The sequence below is a fragment of the Delphinapterus leucas genome, chromosome 10 (assembly GCF_059928025.1).
Source record: "Delphinapterus leucas isolate spDelLeu-1000000601 "Yukka" chromosome 10, BTC_Dleu_Yukka2, whole genome shotgun sequence".
In the NCBI taxonomy this organism is placed as follows: domain Eukaryota; kingdom Metazoa; phylum Chordata; class Mammalia; order Artiodactyla; family Monodontidae; genus Delphinapterus; species Delphinapterus leucas.
In genome coordinates, this window is record NC_143138.1 from 23032050 (window position 1) to 23038049 (window position 6000).

Genomic DNA, 6000 nt, shown 5'->3' on the forward strand with positions numbered 1-6000 from the left:
ACTAAAAGAGTAGGACAATTCCTAGATTAGGAGAATCCCACACTGAAAGAGTAGGACAATTCCTAGATTAGGAGAATCCCACACTAAAAGAGTAGGACAATTCCTAGATTAGGAGAATCCCACACTGAAAGCGTAGGACAATTCCTAGATTAGGAGAATCCCACACTGAAAGAGTAGGACAATTCCTAGATTAGGAGAATCCCACACTGAAAGCGTAGGACAATTCCTAGATTAGGAGAATCCCACACTAAAAGAGTAGGACAATTCCTAGATTAGGAGAATCCCACACTGAAAGAGTAGGACAATTCCTAGATTAGGAGAATCCCACACTGAAAGCGTAGGACAATTCCTAGATTAGGAGAATCCCACACTAAAAGCGTAGGACAATTCCTAGATTAGGAGAATCCCACACTAAAAGAGTAGGACAATTCCTAGATTAGGAGAATCCCACACTAAAAGAGTAGGACAATTCCTAGATTAGGAGAATCCCACACTAAAAGCGTCTTGGTAGGAGGCAGAGACCACCTTCCTCCATCAAAGAGGAAAACCCACTTTCCCGAACATTCTTGCAGGTGGACACAGCATGGAGCTCAGGCCTCACCACTCAGGAGACCACGTTTCAGGCTCTGCTCAGGACGTGGTGACACAGAGCGGCTGGGACTGAGCAGAATGCATTTGGCAAGGCTGGTGTGAGTGGGAGTTACACAACCTCCAGCTGTCAGCAACCGCAGTGACAGCCGTCCTCGCCGCAGGGTCCACGTCCAGCACGCGGGGCTCACTGTGTGAGCAGTGACATCTGTGCCCAGCAACAGGGGCGAATGTTCCTATGTGGGACCTGGCCTAGGGTGGACACTGTGGGTTCTGTTCCCGTGGAGCCTCAAGCCTGGCTCTGTAGCCTTCCCAAAATGATATGAGCCCCCGTATCATATATATATGGTACTTTAGGCCTAAATTAGAAAACTTTTGGATCCTATTGTTTGTTCCAAGAGTGAGTGAGAACTCAGTCTGGAGAATAACTTCAGAGAGCACGGATTTCATTATGCTGAACTGTGAACCACTTCCTAAGTCTTCCACCCGACTATACCCCATAGTAGAGAGAACTACATGTATTTCCCAGCATCACATCTCATAACTGACAATATAGATACTCCCTTTTCTTTCTGAAAAAAAAAAAAACACTTTTAAATGTGGATTTAAGACCCTTCTCTGGCCACTCTGTGTCACTGACCTTGGTGGTTCCCAAAGTGGCTGAGCATAAGGATTGCTTGTGGGGCTTCTTACAAAATGCTCAGGCCTCTCCCCAGGACCACCTTCTCAGAGTATTAGGCACAAGATCAAGGAAAAGCTTATTCAGCAAGTCCTATGCGTAAGGCTGATGCACAGCCATGTGGGAATCCCGGTCTACGAACATTCTTGCTACTAAAAGTGTGATCTGGGGACTTCCCTGGTGGTCCAGTGGTAAAGAATCTGCCTTCCAATGCAGGGGACTCAGGTTCAATCCCTGGTCGGGGAACTAAGACCCCACGTGCGGCAGGGCAACTAAGCCCGCATGCCACAACTAGAGAGACACCTGCACGCTGCAACAAAGAGCCCACGAGGGGCTTCCCTGGTGGCGCAGTGGTTGAGAATCTGCCTGCCAATGCAGGGGACACGGGTTCGAGCCCTGGTCTGGGAAGATCCCACATGCCACGGAGCAACTAAGCCCGTGCGCCACAGCTACTGAGCCTGCGCGTCTGGAGGTTATGCTCCACAACAAGAGAAGGCCGCGACAGTGAGAGGCCCGCACACCACGATGAAGAGGGGCCCCCGCTCGCCGCAACTAGAGAAAGCCCTCGCACAGAAACGAAGACCCAAAACAGCCCTAAATAAATAAATAAATAAATAGATATCAAATCTCTAAAAAAGAGCCCACGAACACCAACGAAAGATCCTGCATGCTCAGCAAAGATCCCACATGCCACAACTAAGACCCGATGCAGACAAAAATAATAAATAAATTTTTTAAAAAGTGTGATCTGAAGACCAGCAGCATCAACACCAACCTTGCTCTAAACCCAGAATTTCATGCTTTCTGACTTCCTGAATCTTAAAAAGATGTCCAGGGCTTTCCTGTACAAAGCAAAGATCAGACTCCCGGGTCTCTGTGCCGTCTAGACGCAGTGTCAGAACCACGCATCCTGCTCAGCTGTGTGATCTGATCCGATCACATAGCGCTGGGGGGTCCAGGGTTCAGTCCTTGTCCTTCCTCTTCTACAGCCATCACTCCCTCCCTTGGAGACCTCATCAGTTCTCAAGGCTTTAAATATCATGATGTGGCATCGCCTCCCAAATCTATTTCTCCAGCCCAGACATTGCTCTTAAACTCCAGACTCATTTGTCCAACTGCCAATCCAACTACCTGGCTTGTATTTCTAACAAAATCTCAGCTCCAACATCTCTTAAACCAAATGCCCATAATGCCCCCTCTCCCCCAAAATTTGCTCCTTCGTCTTCCCCATCTCTGGTGAGAGTAATGCCATCTTTTTACTTACATAGTCCAAACTTTAGGGTGTCCTCCTTAACTCCTCTTTCTCATACCCCAGATTTAATCCTTTAGCAAATGCTGTAAAATCCACCTTCAGGACGTGTCCAGAATCTAATTACTTCCCATTACATCCACTGCTCACACCCCAGTCGAAGCAACGGCCATCTCCAGCCTGGACACTGCACTAGTTTCCCACTGCTTCCCTATGGCCTCACTCCCTCCTTGCCTCTCAGTTCTGTTCTTAGCACAGCAGCCAAAGTGATACTTTTAAAGGTGAAGTCCAATGGAATATACTCAGCCATAAAAAAGAATGAAGTAATGTCATTTTCAGCAGCATGGATGGCCCTAGAGATTATCATAGTAAGTGAAGTAAGGACAGAGAAAGACAAATACCATATGATATCACTCAAATGTGGAATCTAATTTTTTTAAAAAGGTACAAATAAACTTATTTACAAAACAGAAACAGACTTAACAGATATTGAAAAAAACTTATGGTTACCAAAGGGGAAACGTGGAGGGGAGGGATAAATCAGGAGGTTGGGATGAACACACACACACTACTATGTATAAGACAGATAACCAACAAGGACCTACTGTATAGCACAGGGAACTCTGTTCAATATTCTGTGATAACCTATATGAGAAAAGAATCTAAAAAAGAACAAATATATGTATAACTGAATCACTTTGCTAAACACCTGAAACTAACACAACATTGTAAATCAACTATACAATAAAATTTAAATATTAAAAAAAAATAGGGACTTCCCTGTTGGCACAGTGGTTACGAATCCGCCTGCCAGTGCAGGGGACACAGTTCGATCCCTGGTCCGGGAAGATCCCACATGCCGCGGAGCAACTGAGCCTGTGCGCCACAACTATTGAGCCTGCACTCTAGAGTCCATGAGCCACAACTACTGGGCCCACACTCCGAAACTACTGAAGACCACGCGCCTAGAGCCCACGCACTGCAATGAAGGGTAGTCCCTGCTAGCCACAACTAGAGAAAACCAGCACACCGCAACGAAGACCCAACTCAGCTTAAATAAATAAAAAAATAAGAGAGATAAAACCTATTAAAAAATAAAGAAGTCATACCATGTCCCTCTTCTGCTCAAAACAATCTTATAACGCCCCTCCCACTCAGAGCAAAAGTCAAAACCCTCCCAGCATCCTCCAGGCCTTACATGGTCTGGCTGTACCTCTGATCCCATCTCAATTAATCTCTGCTCCTGCCATACTGGCCTCCTCACTTTAACTGGGACACACAGACATGCTTCTGCCCTGGTGCATTTGCCTGGAGGTTCCCTCTGCCTGGAAAGAACCTCCTCCAGACATCCTCAGCGATAATTCCTCATGTCCTTCAAATCTTTCCTCAAAGGTCACCTTCCCAGTGAGGCCCACCCTGACCGCCCTAGTAAAACACCCATTTTCCCTGTCCCCGTGCTCACACTCTGGATCACCTTCTCCACTGCATCTTTTCCATTGTACGTATCCCCTAGTAACAGAACACTTTCCTTATTTACTATGCTGATAGCACATAGTCTGTCTCTTCCCACTAGAATACATGCTCCACAAGGCCAGCAATTTTTTTGTTTTAACTTCAGTGAAATTTCCTAGATGCAAAACATTGTGTCATATATCTGGCACACAACCGGTATCAGCTGAGTGAATGTTCAATGTAAAGCACCTCCCTATTCTAGACAGCATCTTTACTAATGTGACCTAAGGCCAAACGCTGTTTTGTGGCAGCTACAGCACAACATCTACTCACATTGACGTCAATGCTGCCAGTGTTTTTCTCACAAGTGCTCTTCTCCCCTTCCCCCCAACCAACCCTCCTCCGCACTGCCTCACACAAGTATATTTTTCTTTTCAGAAAACAATGATCCTTGACTTATGAGTCCTATTTTCCAACCAAATATAAACCTAAATTAGACTCTGCTTTATAAGTCCATGAGTTTGTACTGGGGCCAGCACTGGGATTACTAGAGCTAAGGGCAGGGAGAGTGGGTAGGCGAGCAGAGCAGAATTCCGACAGGAACTTATCTAAGACGAGACATTATGGTTTCCCGCCTTTCTGCTAATTCCAGAATCTGGATCCTTTGAGAAGGTTGGGGGAAATATGGAAAGAACAATCAAATCCTAGAAGGAAGGCAGGAGCTAGTTGAACCTGAAAATCCATCTCTGGACACCACAGACTCTCCTGTGTGCAGGGGCAGGCTTGGGCCTTGTGGGGACCACGACAGGCCAAACGACTCCTCCAGCTGTCAGAGGTGGGGGACACCCAGAGGAGAATAAAACACAAACTCAGGCAAGAACCTCTAAAGAAAGAAAGAAACAACAAATAACACCCAAAAGATAGGGGCTGAGGACTGGACACAGGCCTGAGCCGAGGCTGACCTGGTGACTTCTTCTGAGATCACAGCTGCTGGTGGGACAAGGTTCTACTGAAGGGACAAGGACAAAGGAGCTGAGAAGATGTGACCAGGAGTGACCACCTCAAAGCCCACGATGCGGTAAGCATGGAGTGGGCACAGGCCACATCCACGCTCAGCTCCTCACAGCCTCCTCCTGTCCCACCTGCAGCAGACAGAGCACAGCAAGCACACGGAATCTGGAAGGGTCTCAGTGCTTCCATTTATTTCCTCTCTCAAACTTTAGGAATCCTCTCCTTTATTATCCCATCAACCCCTCATGGCATAAATAGCAAAAAACAAATTCATATCCTGATTTTTTTTAAGGCACAACATGAGTATATTTTAATACACAACCAAAATACAAAACGCCATAGTAAATTGATGGCAGTAAAACATGGTATTTCATTTACATTGCATGACAAATTGTTAACATCCTTAGTCATAAATTAGTTCTTAGAAGCCAGTAACAAAGACGTTGATAATGCTAAGGGAAATGAATTAAAAAAATAAAACAGAAGGAAACGAAATAACAGAACTAGTAATGACTAAGCATATATGAAGATGACTAAGCTGAACAATAACAGAAGGAAGCAATTTCTTTGTAATATCATATTACCAAAGATTAAGTATCTAACATTTGTACAGTTTTAGGAAAAAGACCCAAACAAACAAACACTGGGGGACAAGACCGATGAGGACCCATCTATATAGTAGGGGGAGAGCTGTAGTTCGGATCCTGATTTTCAATAGGATATGAAAGACATTACTTTTCGGCGCAAAATGAAGTTAAGACAAAGATGGAGACGGCCCAGCCCCGCCTCTGTTCGGTCAGGAAAGGCCATCAAGGAAGAGAACACAGGCCAGTGTGGGGAGGGGTCGTGGTGGGCAGTGGTGGGCCAGGCTCCCCACCTCTTCATTTTATGCTAACAGGAACATAGACACATTCAGATGACGTTTGCAGAAAGTCAGAAGATCTTGAAGTCACAGTGCAGGGGTGGGATGCGGAATCCTGCATCACTCAGTCCCCACAAGGCAGCTGTCTCAAACTATAGA